Raw genomic sequence first — 13183 nt, forward strand, 5'->3', positions numbered from 1 at the left:
CCCATTCTAGACTAGTGACAGGAACACAAAGACCGTCCACTAGGGAAACTGGCAGCTTCCACATTATATATTCAACCATCAAAGTCGTGGCGGGCGAGATTCTGAGGGTGCTACGTCACCCTAACGTGACGGTAGGGGGCGCTAGGGTTCACGGCTGCCCTTAGCGCCGCTCCCTCACAGGCATCCTACAAGGGATCTGGCAGCACTCAGGATGCAATGGCACCCTGTTTGAGAATCACTGCTCTAAGTATCTCTGATTAGATAGGCAATATTTTGCCCTCCTAAACTTCCCACTGCATTTCCAGTTGGGGTAGTTATTCTTTAGTGTACCTTCCGAACACTATTGTGTTGTAGCACTGATTAAGAAAGAATAGCTACCCTGTTCTGCCCAATTGTGGCAGCAGTTGCATGATAAATGATCACTATATGAAGCATTGGGAGTGATAAGCATGCCACCTCTTGCTTTATTTGATTTCTTCAAAAATGCCACCTGCAATTTTCCTTTAAACTTAATAAGTCAGTATCTACAACTTGCATTGTCTCCCAAATCCTTCCTTCCAATATTAGCTCACTGCTATAGAATGTAATATGAGTTTGAAATTCACCTCCAGCTTCCAAACTCAGATCTCTTAATGAATAAAAAAATAGGCAAGGGCTCTTATTCTGTGACAGACTGCCAAGTTCTAACTAGCCAGCATGGCTAACATAATTGTCTTTTGAAAAACAAAATAAAATATGCACATAAATTATATTTTGGTATTTCGTTTCCTGTTAAGATACCAAATCTGCAAGGGACCCCAAGTTATCTGCACTGGAGTGGTGTGATATAGCTCAGAGGCACCGTTCATCATCAGTAAACAACTTATTACTATTTGGAACTGGTTACAAAAAGTCTACTTAGGGTAACTGTTAAACATAGAATAGCTTGCTTAGGGCAGAAATAGGTCCCAGTGGGGGCTGTTTACTTTGGGTCTTGCCATATGACTCTCTTTTAAAAGAAGGATAAAGGTTATTTGGTTGTGTCATTGTTGCTCAAAATACAAGAGACATGGCACATAAATAGGCTTATTTTTCTCTTCTAAGTTCAGTAATTTTTTTTTAATTAATACTTTCTTCTCTCTAACACTCAATTAAATTCCTTGCCTGAATAATACTGATTGGGTGGAAGACAGCAATCTGACTTCTGTTGTATAAGGGCAAATTGAATTGCAAAAAATAAGTAGATGTTTTAATTGCAACATCTGATTGTAAAAGGTAAATCACAAAAGGTTTGTCTTTAAATATATGTTAAATAACTTCTAAGAGCTGAATTAGCAAACAGGAAGCTGCCCTCTGGACAGTCTGAGGATGGGACACGGGAAATATATCACAGATTACATGGAAGACAGAGGGTTTTCAAAACCATTATAAGACATTCTAATACTATTACTGTATATTCATATTTAAAAGAATCAACCTACTATTTTACAAAAACGCAGAGCTAGCTTTACAACTTTAAACGTTTCTTGTTTCCCCATGGGAGCTATTTTCTCTATGTATGACTTTGTACCATCAAATTGGGGTATCTCATTGAGAAGCTACCTGGTCAATTTATAATTAGGAAGGTAATGAAACTGTGATACAGCTTTAAAAAATTACAAAAGGATTTAATATTTCTTTGTTTTCAATAATTAATAAATGTCCCAAGGTACTAAACTAATTATGGTTGTTCGCCCCTATTTCCTTTTCCTGATTCTGTTTAATGTTCTTTCCAGTCATCAGTTCTTTTTTTGCTCTGCATGTAGGTCAATTTCCATTTTAAATAAGAGTCTGAAGACATGAGAATTAGGCATTCATTACACACCCACCACATCTTTTGTGAACTGTGATTGAGCCTTAAATCCGAGAGGTTTTTTCTAATGGTCTGGAGAACTCGCATCAGAAAACATCTAATATACAATGTGACTCTAGATTGCTATCATCTCAGTGAGTAAGCCACTTGTCCTCAGAAGCCATGGAAGTTTATTGCTCCCAGGCATATTGTTTGAACATGTGCCCACAGCTGCAGCATGTTGAGCTGGATCTGAGTAGCCCCAGTGGGCAGGAGGCCATGGGCATCAGCCTTCCAGCTGGAGGTTGTTTTCAGCATGCTGCAGAGGAGCTAGCTGGGACACAAGGGTGCTTCAGTATAGGGCTAGCCAGCAGAAAGCTCCTACACTGAAGCACTCTCATGCCCCAGCCAGCCACATCAGTGTCTACATGTGTGCTGCTACAGGGTTTAAAAAAAAAAAAGGTAATTGGTTTACTCCAGCCTAACTGTCCTGCACATATAGATGCAATACAGTTACTGCAGAGATAAACAGTTAACTCCGAAGTAAACTTTTCATGTAGACATGCCCATGGACAACTTTCCTAGACTTGAATGCCACATATGGAGGGAAGGTTCAGTAACAAACCATCTGCAAGCACCTTATTTTGAGAATGAATAGGCCTCACCACATGAAAGTGCTATTTATTTCTAAAGCATATTTAATGAAAACTTGATGCATATTTAAAGTAATTATACGAGCTTGTAATAATCTCCCTAGTTGTCTTTAATTCAGAATGCTAGCTTTTTGCTGCCTATATTCTATGACCTTGCTTCAGATAATGAAGTTGTAGACTTGTTATTTTGATGGAGTAATAGCTTTCAAACGTACTAATTTTGATGTCACAAGCAAAAATGAAAGACTTTACCTTGTGGACCCAGGAAGAGAAAAATATGACGCACAATATCTGGGAACTAAAAAAAATGAGAATGATTGATTGCACTTTCTATGGAGTTATACAAACATCCCTTATGAGTCAAGTAATATTATCCTCACTTTGACAGATAGGGAAGTTGAGCAACAGGGATGTTAAGTGACTTGATATACCTAAAACCATATAGTGAGTCAGCAACAGAGACAGGAAAAGAACTCCACTTCTATGCCTAGTGTCATGCTCACTTTACTAGGTCAGATTGCCTGACTTAGCTTTTTACCTCAGGAAACTTGAATTCAAATCCTAGTTCAGGGTCTCCAGAGAAACAGGTTTGAATTCTGTCTTCAGTCAGAAGTGAAAGTGAGTTTGCTTTACTGAAGATTTTGGAGGACATCTTCCTACCTTACAGACTAATTTCACAGGACAATTTGATGCAATTATCAGTGACTAATTCAAAGAGGCTGAGGAGTAGTACTATAAATCAGGAGTGAGTAATGAATAACTTTGTGTGTAGAAGGTTTGGGGGACTAGCTGGTCTCATAATCCTATCACTTCTGCAAAACTCCACAAAACTGTTTCTTTCAAAACCACTAATGGCTAGGATAAGGAGTTTGTGACATGGGGCTGAACCTTGTAGTTCACAATAATGGAAATCAAACAAGCTGTGTGGGGTTGGCATTGAGAAAAATGATAGTTTGGCTATTTGAAAAGAACACAAAAAGTGGCTGTCAGGATTGAAAACTAATCTGCAAGATGAGGTAGAGTATTTAAACTAGGTTGTTAATCCTGGAAGTGAAGGCAAGGCAAGGTTGTTAAGACTTTGAAATGATCTTTGCATTCTCAACAGATCATTTCCTAAAGCATGCAGAGCCCCCAAACTCTGCTTGCTATGTGTTGAGGTGATTGGAGTAAATAGTTTGGTAAATGAGTAGTTGCCACGACTCAGCAAGAGGCTTGCAGGGATTACAAATTGACCTAACCTGATTAAGTAGAGTTTTCCTTCCTCTCTCCCTCTGAATAAAACAGTAGAAATTGGTTCTATCACAAGGATGTCAGAACATCTGTAACGATATCTTACAGATATGCAAGAGCTCATCTTTCTTTTGTAAGTATGCTCAAAAGGATCTAGTTTTGTTTATGAAGTGTAAATCTAGATGTGTTAAGCAGCTTATGTTAACCTAGAGTTGGTTTAAATAAACCTTGTATTTTTTATATTATTGTTGTATGGGCAATTTCACACAGGCCTCCTCAAGATAAAAGAACCAATCTAAAGAGAGATGAGGAAGGCTGAAATTCTGGAAACTTCACTTCTCTTTCCTTTAGTCAAAGGGCATGAACAGAGATGTCTTTCTTGCAGAAATGGTATTATCCTCAGGTTATGGTGGTCATACACAGGGAGAAACCATAAACACAGCAAGGAGACAGGTGCTGTTGCTACCTGTCTGGTCTCTCTGAGCGTAGGTCTCATGTCCTGTACCTTTTAAATATTAACCAGTTTTACCTAGCAGGTCAGATTTGTTCCCCTGTGGATTTGTGAAAGAGAGTAGTGTGTCTTGAACAATTCTATTTCTGTCCTAATCTGTTTAATTGTACAGAGACTTGCAAAGAAAAAAGCGGCATGCTGATGTAGTCAAGTCATACCCAATAACCATGTCAATATACAGTGGTTATAATTACAGTTCCAAGTTTGTCACAATGTTAGTCACAGACCTCTTCAGTGGGAGGTCACTGCCTCACATCTTACATAGGTAATAACCAAAACCTGATGGTTGTTTGATCTGTGCAAAACAAATTGGAGATCTCAGTCTTTTCTTGGTGGGCGATAGTTATTTATCTGTATCATAGCAGCTCCCAAGGGCCCGATCACTACAGGTTTCCCTCGCCAACCATGGTTTTGCCAAAGATGGTTTTGAGTATCCACGGTGAATTTTCTGTTTACCATTTTGGCTACCATGGTATACAGTTTTGAGTAACCATGGTTTTCCATGGCCACACATCAGCCCACCAACTCCCTGGCCCTGCTCGTGCCTCTACTTCCCCCACCTCACAGCCCCCGCTCCCCAAGGGTGCAGGGTGCCTCCAGTGGTGGGGAGATGCCCAAGCTGCAGTGGCAGGGAACAGCAGGCCTGCTCGCCACTGTTCCCTGTTGCCCTCCCGTGCGACATGGCATGGCAGGGATCAGAGAAGCCACACAGAGATCTCCTCACCTGCCACTGCTCACTGACGCACCTCCTGTGCCTCCTGCTGATTTAAGGGGTGCAACCTTGTGCCATTGCCCTCAATGTAGCCCCATGTGAAGGAGGCATGTCACTAGGGCAATTCTGAGACAAGCAGCGGTGGGGAAGGAGATCCCTACATGGCTTCTCTGCTCTCTGCCGCGCCAGCTCACAGGGGAGGAAAGCAGGTCAGCAGAGAACAGCAGCCCCAGCTGGGCCAGGTCATGGGACAATCCGAGTCTGGGGGTGTGGGCGGGCATCTCCTGCTGCCGCCGGACTCGGATTGTCCCATGACCTGGCCTGGTCAGGGCTCCATCCATGGGCTTCTGGCCAGCCAATCATGTGCCACTGGAGGTGGTCACAAAACACCCCCACCCCACCATTCAGATGGGTGGGGGCAGGGAAGTGCTCCAGTCTGCTATGCAGGGCCAGGTGGCATGTCCCTCCCCGGGGGTAAGAGGCGAATGCACTGGGGGAAACGCTGCCACTGTGCCCTGTCCCCACTGGCACATACCCCTTTAAACTGTCTAAGTACTCCCTAGGGGTATACCTATGCCCAGGTGACCACCCCGTGTATTAAAGGTAAGTATAAATTACTTGAATACTGTACAATATAGTGTATAAAAGTCTCTAACCCCATTTTTCCCATAAGCCTTTAGTTTTACCAACTGCAGTTTTGCCAACCACAGGAACTTTCTGGAACCTAGCCCCCGCAGTTAGCGAGGGAAACCTGTACTGGCATTAATTTAGACCATTAGAGGCAAGCTTAGCAGAAAAGTCAACAGCTGAATAAGAATGGAGACTGATATCCCTTTGCCCTTAGACAGTCCCTCCAAAACACAAACTGCTAAAGAAGAACAAAGCACAATCTGGGGTTCATCCACAAGGTTAATATGTCATGAACAGGTAGATAATAGCCCTTCTTTACTGCTCTGGAGAGACAGTATCAGAAATACTGGGTGCACATCTGGGCATCACATTACCATGAAGATGCTAATAAACTGGAAGGAGGCTCAAAAGAAAATGAGAGAATTGGCAGGACTGACTTACCTGGAAGGATTAAAAGGAAGCATATATGAGTGTTACCACTAAATCAATCTCCCTCCTTGATATTTGTCACCTTCAAATACTTATACATTTAAATGTTCTTTTAGTCTTATTGTTTAACACTGACTAAAGAGGTACTCAGTGAAGTCATCTACATATGTACTTTACAGCAGAGTTGAGTACTTAGTTCTGCAGTAGAGCATCACTGTCTACATGTATGCTGGTATTAAGGTACAGTAAATTAATTGACTCCACTGTAGGATAGTACTGTTGGGGACAGTACTATCTTGCAGTGGAGTAATTGAGTCCAATGAAATGCACATGTAGATGGTGACAAAGGTTTGTTGGGGCACATGGGTGCTAAAGTGCAGGGGCTGCCTACCACATAGCTCCACACTTTAGCACTCTTGTCCTTCACCCAGCCCCTCTGCTGCCTGATGCCATCACCCAGAACATGGGGCTGATGCCCCCGAGCCTGCTGCCAGCCTGGGACTGCACCACCCCAGCTTAAACTGCTGCTGTCCTAGGCACATGTGAAAATTGTGCCAGAGTTTATCAAATCATTTTAATTGCATGTGTAGAAGCACCCGTTAATACAGTAGCTCCTAACACTATGTACACCTGAGATCACTGTGGCAGGACCTGCAAGTCTAACATCAGTCTCTACAGCCACAAGAGAAAATGCACCACCAGCCAGTAGAACAGCTGCAATATCCACTGTCATTCACTCATAAATGGATGCTATTATCATTAGATGCACCCAGTAAGTCTACAAATAGTTGAAGTGAGTCAAAACCAAGGTTGGAGAAATATTTAAGACACAGATGTATAACTAGTGCAGGAATTGGCAACTCCTGGCACACATGCCAGAGCATGGCACACAAAGCCATTTTGCTTGGCATGCCACATCTGGCCAAGGCTCTGGGCAGGTGCTTCTGGGGTCCTTGGCAGGCAGCAACTGCCCAGAGCTCTGGCAGGATGTGGCAGGCAGCCAAAAAGTTACAAACAGCTGCACCAGGCTGTAGAGCCCCAGCACTAGCAGCTGCTGCACACATGCCTACGGGCACATGGCAGGGAAGAAGCCAGGGCAGTGCAATCCTGGTCCCTCCCCTGCTGTCCACCCAGAGACACACATGCACCTGCCACCAGCAACAAGTGCAACTGGTGCTCAGCTGACCTTGGTGCAGCTGTTTGCAGCCTCCCTGCCGCCTGCTGAGAGCAGCCCAGGTTTCATGGAGGATGGAAGGGACCTGCCCAGAGCCCAGCCTGCTATGGCACATGACTGGGAGGCTGAAAGTTGCTGCACTGAGGTCTGCTGAGCCCCTGCCTGGCTCATTGCTGGCAGGGGAGGGGCTGGGGTTGTACCGCCTCAGCCCCTTCCCTCCTGCATATACTGAGGTACGCATGCAGCTGCCACTGACTATGGGGCGGCAGTGGTGGTGGCAGTGAGCAGGGAGCTCCCATAGGCAGCCACGGTAGTGTTGGCAGTGAGGTCAGGGATGGCAAATGCCTATGGCAGTCGGTGATCACCTGCAGACAGTGCCCGTAGCAGCGGCCAGTGGCGACCACCCACAGGCACTGGTGGTGCCAGTGGCGAGGGAGGGGTGGTGAGCAGCAACCGTCTACTGGTACTGCCAGCGGCATCAGCAGTGGCCAATCTCTGGGGGTGCAAGTGCACCTGTGTGCACCCCCTACACATCACTAATAGAATGGGGCCAAGGCTCTGGAACCTGCTGTAGCTGTTTGCAGCCTGCCTGCTGCTGCCAGCCTAGGCTTTATGGCCAGCAGCAGCTGCACATCCATCCTGGGGAGCACAGCAGGGAAAGGGCAGGGCAGCATTACCTCAGCCCCTAGGACTGCACCCCTCACAGCTTCCCCCTCTCCCTTCCCCCATTTGCGCCTGGTGTGCTAAGTCAAGGCCTGGATTGAGGTTGGGGTGTTTTAGGCACTCCAGTCAAAAACATTGCCAACCCTTGAACTAGTGCTATGGGCAAATGTAACTTTCAACCAGTTTAAAAAGGGAGTGGGACTGGGAGTTGGGAGTTTTCCCTCAGGGGTCTGCATCAGTTGTTACAACCTAATTGATATATCACTCTGCTGCCTGAATGAAACAAAGCTAAAGGTGTGACAGAATTTGCTACAACTGTACACTGCATCTACAATTTGTTACCCTCATCTTACACATTGGCATAAGTGTTACCTTGTCTACCTCTCACAGCAACAAGGAAAGTGAAAGACAATTTAATCTGAGTAGCAGGAAAAACTTCCTACTAGTGAAGTCAGTCAAACTGTGGAACAACCTTCTAAGAGATGGCCTGCTTTCTTACAACCTTTAAAATTAGACTAGACTCCTGACTAGACTAGACAACGCATAGCATACAGAAGGTAACAATTCTATAATGGCAGAGAAAAAGAGCAGTGGATCCAATGGGATTTTTCCGGCTCTACTGTTGCAGTCAAAAGCAGGATTCAAACCTAGTGCAGTTAAGGATTGATAGTACACCTCATTCTATTAATGACAGAAAGGCTTTAATAACTATCACAAATGAGCTATAAGGTTAAATGACAGAAAAAGCCTCCTTCCCAATATTCGGTAAATAAGCCATCACAAAAGTCCTAGTATATGTTAGTTGCGATAGTCACTCTCAAAAATGCAGGCAGGAAGTGGTTTCAGTCTATGCAGCCTTCCTTGGGCATGGCTGGGCACACTGTTATTCTAATTTAGCAATTTAAATGTCATGTGTAGGTCCGGCCAAGCTTTCATAGTCATCACTACTTTCTTTGAAGTTATTCTAACCATGAAACTAAGGCAACTTTCTATTGCAGCAAGGAGTTAAAGGGAAGAAGCAAAGGGTCTAAAACATCAACTACCACATGCATAGTCCCTTTCTTTATTGATTTCATAGACATTAGGGCAGGAAGGGACCTCAGAAGATCATCGAGTCCAGCCCCCCACCCAAAGGACAGGAAGTCAGCTGGGGTCATAAGATCCCAGCAAGATAAGCATCCGATTTGCTCTTGGAGGTGTTCAATGTAGGTGCTTGAACCACCTCCACTGGCAGACTGTTCCAGACCTTGGGGGCTCGGACAGTAAAGAAATTCTTCCTTATGTCCAACCTGAAACGGACTTGCAGTAGTTTATGGCCATTTGACCTCGTCATCCCTTGGGGCACTCTGGTGAACAAACATTCCCCCAGATACTGATGGTCACCCCTGATAAACTTGTAGGTGGCCATCAGATCACCCCTGAGCCTGCACTTTTCCAGGCTGAAGAGCCCCATGTCTCTCAGCCTGTCATCGTAAGGTCTGTTTTCCTGACCTCTGATCATGTGTGTGGCTCTTCTCTGGACTCTCTCAAGCTTCTCCACATCCTTTTTGAATTGTGGAGCCCAAAACTGGATGCAGTACTCCAGCTGCGGCCTCACCAAGGCCGAGTGCAAGGGGAGAATGGCGTCCTGGGATTTGCTTGAGAAGCATCTATGGATGCAAGTCAGCATTTTGGTCACTTTACTAGCCGCAGCATCGCACTGCAGGCTCATGTTCATCTTGTGGTCAATGATGACCCCCAAGTCTCTTTCTTCCATAGTGCTACCCAGCACAGCACTGCCAAGCCTATAAGGACACTGTAGGTTTTTCTTCCCAAGGTGGAGAACCTTGCATTTTTCAGTGTTAAACACCATCAGGTTCTCGCCTGCCCATTTGCTGAGCCTGTCCAGGTCACCCTGGATCATTCACCTGTCTTCTGGTGTGGATGCTTAGCCCCAAGGTTTGGTGTCATCGGCGAACTTGGCCAGTCCGCTTCTGACTCCAATGTCCACATCACTAATGAAGATGTTGAACAATATGGGTCCAAAGACAGAGCCTTGGGGGACCCCACTGGTCACAGGGCACCATGATGAGTGACTTCCATCAATTACTACCCTCTGGGTCCGACCACGGAGCCAGTTTTCCAGCCAGTGGATCGTGGTGGACCCAAGGCCACAACTGGCCAGTTTTGCCAAGAGGTGATCATGGGATAGCAGATTGATGGATTTTTTGAAGTCAAGATATATGACATTGTCACGAGCATCTCCCCAGCTGAATGGCCAGGCTGCAGTGAAATGGCAGAAGCTAGGCCTAACATGAGCCTCTGGACGGGTGACCCTGTCACGCTTACAAGGCAGGGAAGTCAACCGCATCAAACTGCCATCGAAGCTGGAAGGAAATTGCAACATAACTGGCTAAGTAGAAAACAACGAGGGAACTGCAGTGAGGAAGGGGCTACTGACGAGTGAACAGAATGCTGGGAGGAAGGTAACACAGTTGGCCAGTAAAAATAAGTGAAAAAGAGTAAGGGTATAAAAAGGTAGAGCCATGAGGCCCTGCCAGGGGAAGTTCAAAGCATAACTTCAAGTGTCAAAGGGCCCACGGACTGATCACCTGCAGGGTCACCTCCCACCCCCACCTCGAGCACTGCCTCAGGTCGATCTTGAGGCCTCCGCAAAGAGACTAACATTCCCAGCCATGAAGCCGCTCCTTTTGTTTGCTGTAGTGGTGTTGTATATGAATTTTGTAGGGCTAAAAGCAAAGCTTTGATTCTAAAAGTGAGGCCATTTCTTTGTCCTTTCGCCTCTATTTCATAAAAGCGGACATAGCACTTACGAGACAGCTGGGAGGGAAGAGGGGTACTGGTACTGTGTGAGGGTTATTAATAAGCTATGAAGCCATCTGAAGCCAGTCAACCGGGGAGTCTCGTCAACAGGGAAACCTTGGAAGTCGGGCATGGATTGTGTTTGTAAGATAAAGAAACATCTTGAGACAAAATATATGAGGCATATAATTCACAAGACTTAAACTTCGGTGTTCACGCTCACAGTGCCATTTGATTGGATAGAATAGTGATTTAGTTAATAGATGATTGAATATTTTTATGAGCACAAGCTAATCACGAACTAACGCTGTCGCCTTGCTAATTATAAAAAAGTATGATAACTAGTAGGCAGGGTCCCTCTCTCAAAGAGGCACCTCGCTCGAGTGAATAAAGATTCTGTATTTAATTTTAGATACTTGCTCTGCGTGATTATTGCCCCAGCCTAGAGCGAACTGCACGTGGCTTTAAGAGCGTAATTCGTAACAGTGGTAAGCATGCACATAAGACTGTAGCTATTTATGTTTGTATTTGTCTGTCTTTCCTGTAAAAGACATGAGCTGTTGACCAAGTCTGGGTCTAGGGTCTTGGCTAGCCGCACCAAGGTTGTCCGTGATCTTGAAAGCAAGGGGCCTTGACCTGAACCCCGTGACTCAACGGATGTAATTTCCTGTTTAGCTGTTTGTAATTATTTTATGTTTTAACTGTTAAATGACCTTTTAAGAAATATGAGCTGTTGACCAGGTCTGAGACTAGGGCCCTGGCCAGCTGCATCAAAACCACTTGTGGTTTTGAAAGCAAGGGGCCTTGACTCAAACCTCGTGACCCAACGGACATCGCTCCTCAGCTTTGATTGTTTCATTATTGTGTGTTGTCATAGATTAGTATTATATAGGAAATCATTTGCTTGAGTAGTCAATATTTTATAGGTTAAAGCCAAATAAATATTGCATATTAATCATAAACTGCATCCTCATTGGTGTCCAGCCCACCAACCTAGCCACACCTTGGCATTTTCAACCTAGTGCGACAGACATCAATCTCTTCTCCCTTGTCCAGGTGATAGGTCACCTGGTCATAGAAGGAAATGAGATTGGTCAAGCAAGACCTACTCACAACAAACCCATGCTGGCTATCCCTTAGGATGTTGGTGTCGGCCAGTCCGTTAAGAATGGCCTCTTTAATATACTTTTCTAAGATCTTCCCTGGGATAGATGTCAGGCTGATGGGCCTATAGTTACCCGCATCCACTTTCCTCCATTTCTTGAAGATCAGCACCACATTGGCCTTCTTCCAGTCTTCGGGCACTACACCAGAGCGCCAGGAGTTTTCAAAGATCCGTGCCTGAGGCTGGGCTATGACGCTCGCCAGCTCCTTGAGTACCCTGGGGTGCAGGTTGTCAGGGCTGGCTGATTTTGAAGGTATCCAGGTGTTCCTTCACGAGGTCAGCATTAATGGAGGGCGACTCCTGGTCAAGCTCTCACCCGGACCTCCCTGTCCTGTAGCGGGCATGGGCGTCCCATGGGACTGATGAAAGACTGATGCAAAGTACCTATTTAATAGGTTGGCTTTTTCCTGGGCGTCAGTTGTCAGTTGCCCCATCTGGTTTAGCAGGGGTCCAACGTTGCCCTTGCTTTTCCTCCGGCTCCCCACATATCTGAAAGAGAACTTTTTATTGTCCTTGATGCTCAAAGTTAGTTGGAGTTCAGTTGCAGCTTTGGCTTTCCTGGTTTGCTCCCTGAAGGACCAGACCAATGCAGAATAATCCTCCTTGGAGGTGAATCCCATTCTCCATCCTTTGTAGGCCTTTCTTTTTAGCCTTAGGAGGTCTGCTAGGTCCCTGGAGAGACAGGGGGGCTGCTGTGTCCTCTTGCTGCCTTTCCTCCGAGATGGAATAGAATTAGCTTGTGCACTGAGGATTGCTCCCTTGAGGAGCAACCACTCTTCTTAAACTCCCCTCTCCCTGGGATCATGGTCTCTTAGGGCCTCACTGACCAGTCTCCTGAGCTTGTTAAAGTCAGCTTTCCTGAAGTCAAGGACTTCTGTGTTGCTGACTGACTAAGCATGAATAAGGAGCATAGGCCAGTTTAAGGCGGATGGTGAAGGTGGTCACTGTCACCCAGCTTCCCATCGATCACTAGGTCACCAGTTAGGTTATTCCCAGTAGCCAGTACCAGGTCGAGCAGCACTTTGCCTCTCGTTGGCCCATAGACTTCTTGAGTCAGGTAGAAGTCATCCAAGCATGAGAGGAAGCTTTGCGACCACTCAGATTTTGCTGAGTGATCCTCCCACAAGATGTCTGGGTAATCGAAGTCGCCCATGACAACCATGGTCCTGGAGCATGCAGCCTCAGCCAGTTCCCAGGAGAACTCCTGGTCAAGCTCAGGACTTTGGGAGGTCTGTAGTAGACTCCCACCGTTGTGTCCCCTGTGCCATGTTCCCCATGGATTTTAACCCAGAGGGTCTCCAGTCATCCAAGCTGGTCACCAAGATCAGCTTGCAGGAATGTGTAGCTTTCCTTAACATAGAGAGCTACACTTCCACCCCTTTTATCTACACTATCTCTCCTGTA

The sequence above is a fragment of the Crocodylus siamensis genome, chromosome 2, assembly GCF_052110815.1.
Source record: "Crocodylus siamensis isolate JL-2025a chromosome 2, ASM5211081v1, whole genome shotgun sequence".
NCBI classification, from domain to species: Eukaryota; Metazoa; Chordata; order Crocodylia; family Crocodylidae; genus Crocodylus; species Crocodylus siamensis.